This window comes from Pinus tabuliformis, chromosome 4_1 (genome assembly GCF_031772625.1).
Source record: "Pinus tabuliformis cultivar Carrire ecotype Pingquan chromosome 4_1, CPIR1, whole genome shotgun sequence".
NCBI classification, from domain to species: Eukaryota; Viridiplantae; Streptophyta; class Pinopsida; order Pinales; family Pinaceae; genus Pinus; species Pinus tabuliformis.
The window spans coordinates 815,111,160-815,125,100 of record NC_142303.1 but is presented as its reverse complement, the minus strand read 5'-3'; the positions used below and the strand labels follow the sequence as shown (position 1 = coordinate 815,125,100).

General features: G+C 36.4%; 1 pseudogene; it reads right to left on the bottom strand.

The window, feature by feature from the left end:
- Positions 1–287: 287 nt before the first annotated feature.
- On the bottom strand, positions 288–4,303 carry LOC149178726 (BTB/POZ domain-containing protein At3g22104-like; annotated as a pseudogene).
- Between the last annotated feature and the right edge of the window lie 9,638 nt (positions 4,304–13,941).

The window sequence follows — 13,941 nt, the reverse complement described above, 5'->3', positions numbered from 1 at the left end:
GATTGGGGCAGATCAATGTGTAGGTGTGGAAGGTGTTGTGTGGAAACGTGTGTATATATTTGTACAGTGAAATGATGTGCGGACCTGTTCAACCCTGCAATAAACAATGCAGTCAACCCTTCAAGACAGACAAGAGGAATCCTTTAAGGAGAAAGAGAACATATACAGATATAAGTGCTACAAAAGTAGCTGGCAGTGATTCTCCTTCTGTACCGTGTTTTTCCTGTATCAGTTGGTTAACTAACATGTCACTATGTAACAAAAGGAAAACATCAATTAGGCATTGAGACATTAGATTAGTGGAACGAGGCTTGCATGAGCATTCTGAAACAGTTGTATCTCTCCAAGAATATGCTAAAAAAATCATTTTGTCAAATATACATTGTTCAACCAATCCAACAGTTTCCTGCATGTTATATTTATGGTACAAGATGAGTCCATTCATGTTGAAATTGAATTGCATTTCTTTTATGCCTTGTCATGAACAAAGCTTTGGCAATCTATGGTTGGTATGGCTACTGCTGTTTTTAATTTTGACATTAGTGAGTCTTGACATTTGAGAATGCAATTTTTTGCTGACTTTCTCCAACTCCCTCAATCTCCATTGCATCCCCTGCAGGTCTGCCTTCAATTCTTGATTTTCCTCACAAATCACAGAACTAGAATCAAGCTCTTTTGAGTACAAAATTACTGGGCTGCTGCGTGTGACTTCTTCTTTCCGAGGAAAATGCATCCCGCTATCACTATTGGAATGAAAGGAATCTGAACTTTTCACATAATAACTATCAAGTGTGCTTCTCAACTTTGCTTGTTGCAACAACAGGACTTGTCTTGCTATTCTCAATGGAAATCTGGAATTTTCTGCAATGTGTTTGCTTGCTTCAAAAGAGAGTTTGTGGTAATTGATCGATTTGCAAAGGCCCATTTCTTCTTCTTCAGACAACGCTGGGTTTACCTGTTCAAAAAACAAATTTAGATCATTATGATGTAGGGAAAAAATCATATTCAAGGACATTTTTTTACTAGCAGCATAGATTCTGAGAATCGTAATTTCTCAAACCAGCTTCTATTAAACATGCTCAGCTGTACTTCAATTCTAAGAAATCAATAGAAGTGCTAAAGAACCCAAGGTTAAGAAGTCTGTTCACATTATGAACGATTCAGGTCAGATGAAGGAAACCATAGCTATTGATACAGGCTTAGTTTTAAGGCTTATTTCAAAGAAGCCAATTGTATTGACTCATATTTTCTGAAAAATTCTCAATTTCTTAACTTCTGAGATGAGCTTATAAATTCAAAGAACAAAGATTGTATTGACTCATATTTTCTGAAAAATTCTCATGTTCTTAACTTCTGACTTGAGCTTAAATTCAAAGAACCAAGTGGCATTGATTGAGGTTGCATTAATGACCCAAGTTAAAGAATTCAGGTTTGACTTAAAGAATCCACAATAGTTGTCAAGAATAAACATGAGAAGACTTGTTGCATTTGTGTGTCAGTCATAGTCAGAGAACCCACTAGTATAGATTCAGACCAAGTTAAAAGCCTCATTGATAACAGGATACAATTGGCACACATTCACTCTGAAATAATGAAATACATTTTAATAATTTGATCTTGGATTCAAGAAACTCGTGCATATTCTCTCAGGCTAGGATCAGAATTACTTTCAACTGATTCTGACTTAATTCATGAAAATGTACAGTATTAACTCAGGTTACTATATGGAAGGCATGTATACAATTCAAACAACACAAACCCGATTGATATGAAGCCAATTTAAAGAACCTATTCATATTAATGTAGGCTTACTTGGATCATTTATTTGGAATGGTTGAGCTTAGATTAAAGAATATATTTGGTGTTAATGCATTCACCAAAGACCCCCTTGTATAATTTGGCCTTTAAAGTAAGGAATCTATTGCCACTATTATTCAGGTCAGATTAAAGAATTTGATTTTAGTGTCATGAGCAGAATTGGCATAACATTTTTGCAATTAGTGTCAATACTTGAAAAACCATTTACAATATTAACTCAGGCTAGATTAATGAACCTATTTACACCAATCGAGACAGAAATGAAATAGCTCTCGTTTGTACTGTTTGATTTTGAGTTTTGGGCAGGTGAAGCTCGGAACTCAAATGACACTCAGAACTTCTTAAGCACCCATGTTCTCACAGTTCATGGGTGCTTACCCACTTATGGTTCCACTCATAGCAATCCGCATGACACAGGGAACTCTCTAATCACCTAACCCAATAGCCAAGGTGAATAGTAACCTCCCCACAGGGGGGAGGCAGATAGCAAATTCCCATTAATTTACCTTTGTATGTTTATCTGAGGTCAAATGAAAGAACCTGACTTTGGTATTCATTTGAGTTAGATTAAAGAACCCATTTAAGTTGAGAAGTCAAAGAACCTTTTCTGTGATTAGGACTTTCTTATAGTTAGCCCATTGATAGTGTTTATTCAGGCCAAACAGAAAAACTTATTTGTGTTGATTCATACAATTTTGATGAACACATTCATATGATTGGGGATTCCTATTAAGATCCATTGTTGCTGGTAAGAATTCAGGGCACATAAAAGAACTTAATTGTAATGGCTCAGCCTAGCTCGAAACAATTTAAAAAAATAAAACAAATTGTATCTATGGAGGTGATATTAAAGAGTTTGTTTTAGAGAATCCATCTAGGGCTTACCTCAAGATACATATCCAAGGCTTTGTAAAGCACATCACAAGAATCTCTGGCATCATCTGGAAATGATTCAAGAAGCAACTGAAATTTGGAGGGCTTGAGATTGACATCGGGGGCCACCTCTGTAATATACTTGTCCATGAGGCTACCCACCCTCTTTAGTCGACTCTGGTAGCAAATGCCAGAAGTGGGCTCAGCGGAGCCTGTGGGAAATTCAGGCACAAAAACCATCGCTTGATCCATGAGGAAAATCTCCACATATTTGAGAGCAAGATCCACATCATAGAGGCAACCCATCCCCTAGGGTGCAGGAATCAGTATGTTATCCAATGTAGCATTGTCCAAATATGATCCAATCATATTGTTTAGTTGTTTCTTGCATAATTTAGAGGCATTTAATACAATGGCCCCTCTTAGGATCCCAAACAAGCTCCTGCATGTGATTGTTGCTCTCTCCAAAGTATGAAGCAAACCCACAACAATTTCGAGAACTTCCCTCTGCACTTTCTGGGCATAGCAGTGCATAATCTGCTCGTCCCTCCCACATTTTTTCTTGGGGGATATGGAGCTGTAGCCAAGCATGGGCAAGGCAGACTTCAGGTAATGCGAAAGAAATCTGTTGATAACCCAGTTGTCCATTTTGTGGGCAATCATGGTTTTGACAATTCTTTCCATCAGATACATACTCAATGACGAAAAATCTTCAAACCACCACCCGTTTTAGTTTTTTAGCTCTCATAGCTTCTCGTATCGCAAGCATACTGAATCCCAATACTATCAGGAGAAGACAAGGCAGGACTGGTATCACAGTTAGCATTGATTCTTTCTATGAGTACATCAGTACATCTCTAAATACATCAATACATCTCTGAATAATCCCTGTAGAATCTGTTGGCAATACCATAGCCTTGTAGTCCTTCAATGCATTTATCAATTCTCGCCAACTCCAAAAAGCCAAGCCATTGAGGAAATCCTCTTTCGCCTCACCAGTTTCCCTTCTTGGATCTCTTCTATCATCTCCAGGTTCCCTTGTTGGATCTCTTTTGTCATCTCCAGATACTCGGCCACACAATGAAGCTTGCATATGTTGGTGGATGTGATCTCAATGCTATTGATCCCATTGTAGCTGAACCTGCCCACCAGCTCAAATGCTTCGGCGCCTCCTGGTAAATCATGAAGTATCACTTTGCATGACTTCACTCGCCCTGCCTAACCTCCTGTTGTTGCTGCCTTGTTGAACAACTTGATCAGCCTCCCTGAGAAGGAAGGCAGTGTTTTCTGCAAGAAATCCATTCACGCCCCCAATTCATATCAGGATACCCACCACCCGCAAAAATAACAATCAATCCATTTCAACATACCTACCACCTAAAAAATAGCATAACTAACATAAACCCATCCTAACCCTCAATCTCAAGCCCCAAGAGCTGAAGAAAACTCAAAATGCAAGTAAAGCAAGTTCCAGAGCACCTTGCTTTTCTCTTGCCCAATAAAAGCAAAGCAAAACAGAAGGATAGGATAACAATACCTTGTCTAGAAAGAATATTTCTTCTCCATTGACATTCACCTCCAGATCACATACAGGGTGCATGATGCTCTCCATTCACATCCCTTCCTTCGACTTCCTTAATAATCCAATGAAGGACCAATTCGAATGGACCAATTCCTTCATTATTTAGGTAGGAATGAGGCAACCTTAATCCTTATTCTAATCACTGCCTCATGGATTAATTAGGAATGGAATGGACCAAACTTGCCAGTCTAACGACCTTTCTTGCTGGTCGATCCTGCACTGTACACTAGGCAGGCGACGCTAGCGCTAAGTCTTCACAGAGTACCTGATGCCAGGTTAAGTTGGTAGAATTCACTAGAAGTAGGCTAAATTCCGGCAGAGCAGAAAGGAGCCGTTCTTCACCTTGCGAACTGGGGTGTAGATTGTGTTTCACATCGCTGCCTCTCCTACAGGTGGGAGTTATCAAGGTTTTATGCAAGAATATGTATATGAGGTTTCATCATGAAAATACCCAAAAAGATAGATACAAAGGCAGAGAAGACTTCATGCCCGCTCATCTGTAAGTTCTTCGCATTTGGCAGCGAAACGTAACCAGTCTTGCGACGCAATAAAGACTATTGGTCGGGTGTTTATATCAAAGAAGGTTGTATGCATTTTTGCCCTAACTTTTTTGTGTAACTGTTTTCCTAACTATTAATCCAAGGGCACAAAAATCTTTAATATTCTAACATTTGATCTGACGCTCCAGACAGAGACATAGTGGCAACTTGGGGAATTGTTTTCAAAGGGGAACGCCTTACGACGTAATTATCAAAAAGATATTTTTTGATCAAAAGTTATGTAAATTGGAAGTTATGTCCCTTTCAAACCATAATTTGGAGATTGATTGGATGGCTGATCTTTTCCCTATTTTATGTTTGATATTTGACTTCTTTTGAGTCTAAAATTTTGGTTTGTAATATTTTGACATGCCTTCTTAAACTCTTAGTCTTAAGCTTCATTTAAAATGGTTATCACAAAATTTCTCAAATTACTTGCTTGTAACTAATTCTTGGACCAATAAAAAACCCCAGCTTTACAAGATATATCTTATAATGTATAATAATTCGAAATATGAAAATTGTTTCACATGTAATTTGCAATATTGCTAAGGATTCTAAAAATTTTGGAGTTGGAAATTTCACTAGAAAAAGTCATAACAAAAACTTGATGATGACTCTTTTAAAAATGATTTTAGAATTAGTCACAAACCCTTTCTTCCATTGAACATATCTCTAAAATTGTAGAGAAACAAAACTTGAAATTTTGATTATGTGTATCTTAATATTTCTCTTTAGTCTCTTCAAAATTTTGTTGTTTGAAAATTCCCAATTTTTTTAGTGAAAATGCCAAAATGTTTTTGATTGAAAGAGCAAAGAATAAGCTCAATGCAAACCTCAACAAGAATGGAAGAATGACCTCTTTGAGGAGGAAACCCCTTTTTACAACAAAAGATATGTACAAGAATGAGAATAATCTTGTACATATGTTTTATTGTAAGAGGAGATATGTTCTATTGTAAAAGGAAGTTTCCCTCTTAAAGAGACTTCTTCACGCACACACACACATAAAGGAGACAAAGGGTATACATACAATTAAAGCGTTTTAGGTGACAACACTAATATGACAATATAAATATAACTCATTATCTAGGGTTTTACAAGGGGCATTATGCTTAACATGGTGTTGTGTCCAAGGCCTAACACAAACCTAGACATGATGAAGCTTAGCAAGCACCCAAACAAACAAAAAATGCAATTATGTAGGTTCAATCGCAATTATGTGTATTGAAGAAATCACCCTTGGCTCATCACACTCTTCTTATATCGGGAGGTGCGATGGGTCAACTATGTTTACATTGATTGGTGCAAACCAGGGCACTTACTAGGGGTGGTAAGTGTGATGGGTCGCTTTGTTCATGAATGAGCAATGTGATGGGTGCATTAAGGGTTCCAAAGTTTTAATTTAAGTAGCTTTCTCCCAAAACTTCACATTGCTAATTTTATGCATTTTTTCATGTAATTTTGCAGATATTTACCAAATTGAAAATGGCTTTAACTTGGAGAGAAAGGAAGCATGAGGCTCAAGACATGATTGTTGCAAATGATCCAACAACAATGCAAGCTTTAAGAAATTGTGGGCTACTAAAGTTTTTTTTTTTTTTTTTTTTTTTATTCCAGGCACGAGGGGCCAATTAGATTTGTTGGAGAATTTGGTAAGAGCTTGGGACGTACAACGACAATATTTTAGGATGGGAGAGCATATTGTCACTATAGATGTTGAGGACATCTATTTTCTGACAGGGCTTTCACATAGAGGGGCCCCCATTTTGTTATCTAGATACAGGAGAGGTGGCGAGACAGTGAGGGATTACATAGCTATCCATTGTCAACCTCACTCTTGTGCAACTAAGGATGGGAAAATTGATATAAAGGATGTTATTCAACTTCCCCTCAAGACAATCTTATTTACCATTACTCGGTTGGTCGACAGTGCTAGTCTACATGTAGCTACCAAGTCCCAAATGCAGTATGCTTTAGAATGCTTGGCACCTATGATCTTCAATTGGTGTGCAGGGGTCTTGGTCAATTTGAAGGAACAACTCAATAGAGACGATCAGACAATTGAAAAGCTTTGGGTATGGTTCTATCATAGTGTCATTTGCTTTGCAGAGCGTGCCATTACTACGACCTCAACAAGTATCTCATGAGCTACCTAGACCTAGAGAGCCTCGAATGAGGTAATGAGTAGACTTGATGGCTCGGCATAGAGGAGGGCTTATGATGACATTCACTCCTACTTTCTTTAGATGGTTGCGAGAGCAGTTGATTATGATTGAGGACTACCCTTATGTCAGAGCTGACTTTCGTGGAGACCCAGAGCTCGTTTTACTTGAAGGTGAGCAATGGAGTGATGTAGGTAAAAGCAATGTCATTTTGGATATTTTTATTTTTTTATTTTTAAGTTTTACAATTTTTTTTGTTTTGTTTTTTACATATATTAGAGACTAACTACTGGTTTTTACATGTAGATGTTGGACCTGTGCGACTAATGGGCATCTCGCCTCTTCATCGACGGGCACAACCACAACTTGTACAAGTTGGAGCCGCAAGGGTAGAGGAAGAGATGGCCGATCTCGACATAGTAGAAACACTTGATGAGTTTGAGCACCATGTTGAAGGTTTGATCCGTAGTGTGCCAGACACAAGGGTTGATGAGGTCCCTATTCGTCTACAACGATACACCATAGGGATGCCCACTCATATTAGTAGATTGTTGTGTAAAGTTGCTCTCGTAATCGTATGCTATCATGATCATCATCAGGATTAGTTGCCTAGGGGCTTTTGAGCCATATTTTTGTCTACATGTATTTTGATATTATAGGCAGTGGGCCATATGTGTCTCAAACACGATTTTGTAAAACCAAAACACTATATACAATTTTCTAATCTATGGATGTTTTCTACTTATTCTACTCTTGCACAATGTATGATGATGATTGTATGTTTACATGTCACAAATGTTTGTCTAAAATATAATTGGCTAACGAATCTCTTAATGTATTTAGACTTCTTGGGACATGTTGATATTCGATGTAATCAAAATGTCTTTCTAAGAGGCGATCTCTCAAAAACATATGTAACATAGTTGGAATTCTTACTGAATAAATGTTATTCAAGTGTAGCACCACGAGTTGTGAATCAAGTTTGACGACCAAATGGCGAATACCATGTGAAATGGCATTAAACAATAGTTTGATCATTGCGCTATACTGAACGATATTACTAGTGGAACGACCGATGCAAATTCCTTACAAACTCACTAACTCATCATTAGGACCACTGATTGCCCATGCTGCGAAGAAAAGGTTTTAGGTACTATGACTAGCACCATCAACGTAACCAACATATGGTTAAGAGAACGTCGACATATGCAAATCAAATGTAATCCAAGATGAGTAGAGGCGGTAGAAAACTCTCAAGAACACACCTGCAAACGCACCAACAAATCTACACAACATGTATATAGTGATTATGTAAAACAATTCTAAGCATAGTATCCTTTAATGTACAACCCATTGCGGGGTTGCACCAAGGGAATTCCATCAAAGTCTACAAGCTCGTGGGCCCTTTCGCAAGTACACGTTTAATTGTTTCTTGGTACAACATTGGGTCAACAATTGTTTCCTGGTACAACAAGAAGCTAAGATTAGTTGCACTCAGTTCAGTAGAGGCCGAGTACATGGCTGTCAGTTTGACAACATGCGAGGCTATTTGGATAAGGAAGTTGCTCGTGGTACTTTTTAGACAGGGGATGGAGCCTACTACGATGCATTGTGACAATTAGAGTTGCATTAAACTTTTTGAGGATCCAATGTTTCATGATCTCTCCAAGCATATCGAGATCATGTATCATCATCTTAGAGATTGTGTGCATAAAGGGATAGTGAAGCTACCGTACATTCCAATAGAGGAGTGGACAACAAATATCTTGACCAAGGCATTGGTAAGAAGCATTTTTGTTTATTTCAGACACGCTGGGAGTTGTACAAAATCCCTTCCTCACTAAGAGGGAGTGTTGAAATGGTAGCGAGTGAACGTCTTCTTTGGCTTGTGCCTTAGTTAGAAAGACCATAATGTGTCTTTCATTTTACCATGGAGCAAGTTCGTGGAGATTTTGAATCCATGCATGGTGCCAGAGGAACAATTATGTGTATCTTCTTCAGTTTGACTACAACTTCGAGTGGCAGTTTGAGTTTGGAAGAGGACATGTTTAGAGCTTCAATCTTCAGTGGGGCAAGGATGAGTTAGAGAACCAATTAAACTCAATTAACTAGTCAATTACAACTAAACTTCTAAATTTGTCACTTGTCCATTTTTCGCATGGATTGAATTGATAAAAGAAGGATGAAGGCACAAATTGTATTCATTATTATATGCACAAGTTTGTGTGTGAGAGATCGTTGTTGTGACAACATATCTTGGAGGAACCAATACACAGTATTGAAAATAAACTTTCTTGCGGATAATTGCACTAGGAAATAGGACAATTTCTGTGCTAGAATTCAAAATCACCCGGGGATCGCTCTCGGTTTGGTTCACACTAGCCCTTAACATGGTTGGATTTTTGCTCACAGAGTTTCGAATTGGTGACCTTCACATCACAGAGTGCTTTAACACTACACCCCATCATTTATTCTATGCCTAGCGGGCCTATCTACATATATCATCAATGCTATACATATCACATAAAAAAAATTAAAAATTATATAAAATATGTCAATGAAATATACCGCATATATATGTATTATGGGGATTAAAAATAAGAATATATATATATATATATATATATATAGAGAGAGAGAGAGAGAGAGAGAGAGAGAGAGAGAGTACTATTAAAATCAACATAGATCTATCTTAATTTTGGATCTACTAAGTGTTGAGAGGAATCAAATTTTTGGAGGTGCAAACCTTTTCCCAAGTTTTGCATTAAAAAAGAGGATTGCATCATGGGATATTTTATTCCTCTTAAGGCTTGTAGATTGAGGGTTAAAATGGATCTATGCTCGTTTAATTTTAATGTTACAACTAACTTAGACATCATATTGTTGTATAAAACACTTTTGTTTATACCAACCTAGATCCATCCTAACTTTGATCTATCAAGTGCAGAGAGGGATCAAATCTCATTTTGCTTTAAAAGAGGTTTACATCTCAAGGTATTTGATCCTTCTAGGTGATTGGTAGATCCAGAGTTAAGATGATCTAAGCTAGTTTAATTATTAATTATAATTATAAATATAATTATAATTTTATGTTTCATTTTATTATATTTTTATTTTATTTTGACCAAATCAAAATGTTAAACCAGACATTACGACATCTTTATTATAGTGGACTGAAGAATTTTATGTTTTTTTATTTTATTATATTTTATTTTTTCAAACTTTTATTTTTGTTTGTTTGTTTTATTTTGACTGAGCTAAAATGTTATACAAAACATTACAACATCTCTATCATACTGGGTTGGAGAGAGATGAAAAAATAATAACTAGTGCATCCATATAAATTAAATGGGTGGTAAAATGCTTATAGACATCAAAACACTTGCATCATAATACATTTCACATTACCAAAATTAAAAAAATATAAAAAAATTTAAACCAAATTATAACCTATCATGGAGATTTAACCCCACTTTACGGAAGAGATTTTTAACCGGCCTTTGTCACATCATACCATGGCTTACTAATACCACATGCGAAATTTTTTGTGATGCATGTTCATATATGACAATTTTTTTTAATTAATCAATATAATTAAAAAGAAATAATTATTCCTCGATCGGGGTGTGTGGCAGTTCATAGTCCTTCTTGGGACTTTCGTTAACGGTGATATGATGGGAGGCAGAGCAAAAGGGTGACTCCTGCCAGTACATTGCATGTGTGAACATGACGAAGAGGTGGTAGCTAGCATGGGAGAGTTTTAGGCAAAAGTAATTCGATGCAGAGATCATAACCTCTAGGTGGTGAGGGCGTGCAACCCAACTCATGCAATTGCTCTGTGTTGTAGTTTGGTTTCAAGCGTCAAGCGAAAGTGCTTGGGTCTTTATTCTTTGGTGGCAAGCTCGGTAGGGAGGTTTTGTTCGCAGGAAAACATTGGCTTCGGGTTCATGGCGAAGGTAGTTGGGTGTGTAATGTTTTTTTTTTCTCCCCTCCTCGCCTGCGACAAAATATAGTTATGATTGTTGCATGCAAGGTAGTTGACCCCTCCTGCAATTGGATTATTGAACGACCTGGAATTGCCTGGTCGAAAAGCAAACATGTTTGTGTGGCTAATTTTTATATTGCATCTGTTGTTTCTATGCTGGTGTCCGTCTTCTATGGCATTTTATTGCTTCGAATGGGAATGTATGGAACAATTTTGGTCAGTTGTCTTTTATGGAAGGTCTGTTTGCTTGATGGAAATGATTGTCTTTGTGATTGGATGGACTACCTTTTGAAAGTCTCTTTTATCTCATCGTCTTTGGTTTTATATTGTTATGGTGTGTTTCTATGGGAATTGGCTCAAGGAGCCGGTGTGTCGCTCCTCCCTTCTGTGGAGACAGACCATCCTTGGTTTCTTTCTGTCACGAGATATGTTTGAGCTTGAGGTGTTAGTTATTGGAAACGAGCGACGTTGGTGGTTGGCCCGCTCAACCTTTTATGTTTTTGCATGGCTCGGGCCTATTGTAATTTGCTCCTTGTTCTTTTCATCTGTATATGTGTCAGGTCTAATTAGTTTGGGGTTCTGCTTAGCCTGTATGCCACTGGTCTTTTCCCGGTCGGTAGTTTGGTCTGTTCGGGTGGATGGGTATATTGTGGTAGAGTGGTGGTTGATAGCTTGACTCGGCCATCTCTGGGTGATCGTCTGTTAAGAATTGGGGGTCGGGGTTGTAGTCGAAAGGTTGGGAATCAAGGTGGACAGGGTTCCTCCTTGTCGCAACCACCGAGATGGCGTGGTAGAAAATCTGATGCCCAACATATCAATGCAATGACCCAAGCTTATAATACATGTACTCTTGCTCAGGTAAAGCAGCTGATTGTGACATGGGAGGTTGACCTCAACCAAAGGGCTGAGAATGAAGTGTAGCTTGAGGATTGGTGTTTATTGGTTCTTGATCTTGGCCATACCCAAGGTAGGCTCACTCAGTATAAACAGACAATGCATCTTTACTGGATGATGAAGAGTATTGTGGCTCGAGTTATTATTAATTCTACAGGTTCCATTAATTTTGACCCTGATTTCCTGGAAAGTTAGAAAGAATTTCAACTTGTCCAATTTCAAAATCAGCAGTAGAATGTTTGTCTTGGTCGTATTAAGAAGCACATTCTGTGCCTTCCTCAATCAAAATTACCAAGTTCTAGCGCTAAGGACCCAACTCCGGTGGAGTCCTCTGATGAGTAGTAGCGAGCAACTTCTTTTTTGTTTATTTTGATGATGTATATGTCAGTTAGTAGTACTTATGTTAGCATGTTAAGGGTGAACTGGATTATAGACATACAATCCGATAAGGTTTTGTGTGACAGACTTAAGATTCTCAGATTTTGGATGGAATACAATGTGGTCCAATGGCCAACAAACTTGGTTTCCCATTGGGCAGGTTGAGGCCGCGGAATGTCTTTCATGGATGTAACCTACTTTTTGCAAATGAATGAATGAAAGGTCCTACCAAGTTTACAAAAAAAAGGAAGAATTATGACTACTATTATGAATATTCTAAAATAAAATATTCCATGAAGATTAAATCTCTACCATTCATCTAATAATTATTAACTAAAATAGATCCATCTTAACCCCACATCTACCAAGTGTCGATAGAGATCAAATCTCTCAAGATGCAAACTTATTTTTGAATGCAAAACTTGAGGAAAAGTTTGAGCCTTGAAAGATTTGATTCATCTCATCCCTTGGTAGATCCTTAATTAAGATGGATGTACGCTGGTTCTTAATAATATTATTTATATTATTGGGCCGAGAGAGGCATCCAACCCGGAATGGAAGAGATGTTGTAATGTTTTGTCTTGTCATGTCCTCTAAACATTTTGACTTGTTAAATTACATAAAAATAAAAATTAAATAAAAAATAAAATTAATAATGTGAAAACATTTTTACTCCGTCAAAATAAAATAAAAATAATAAAAAAAAACTTTAAAATAAAAATGACTTCATGGTATTGACCCATGGTATGAGAACCCATGATATTGATCCATGGTATTCATGTGGAATATTGCCTATTTAAAGGGGGCAATTAAATTAGCCTAGATCCATCTTAACTTAGGATCTGTCAAGAACCTAGAGTTATGAAATCTCTTTTCACTTTAAAAGAGGCTTGCATCTTAAGAGATTTGATCTCTAGATGTGGAGTTAAGATGGATCTAGGATGGTATAAATTTCACATCTCCATATAAAATTATTTTGATTTTTAATTTTATTAAAGCCTTGATTTGATCCCTATGGAATATTAATGGAATTTTTTATTAACAATGAAGACAGAGAGTTTTGATATATCTCAAAAGTAATTATTTTTTTTTTTTTTAGAATTATTTTAAAAAATGTTATAATATTAAATTAAATAAAGTATTTATAAAATATTTTGATTGTGAAATGAGTTATGATTTTTGAGCATGTGGTATTGATAAGCTATAGTATTTTAACAAAACTTATTTACAAGTTAACACTATCCATGATAAATTGGGGGTGAATATTCATGATTAAAATTTTTGTTATATTGTAAGCATGAAATTTTTATGTGCTTATTTATTAAATTTAAATATGGTTACAAATTATTATTTTAACTTATATTGAATCTTAAATTTATAACTACTATTTATACATTATATATTTTAAAGTGACATGTATATTATGATTTTCTTTTATCTAAATAATTGTTGGTAATTTTATTAATTGTAAACATTTTGACTAGATCAAAATACATAAAAAAAAATAAAAAATAAAAAATTTAATATAAACTAGACATTTTAACTCTGTCAAAATAAAATAAAAATAACCCTATGTTAAAATAAAAGTTTTAAGTTATTTTTATTTATAATTAATTTTTGTTGAGTAGTTAAGGTAAACTTGACTTGGTCAAGTTACAATGGTTTTCGAGCTCTAGGTCTATGAGAACCCATGATCTCCCATGGTAT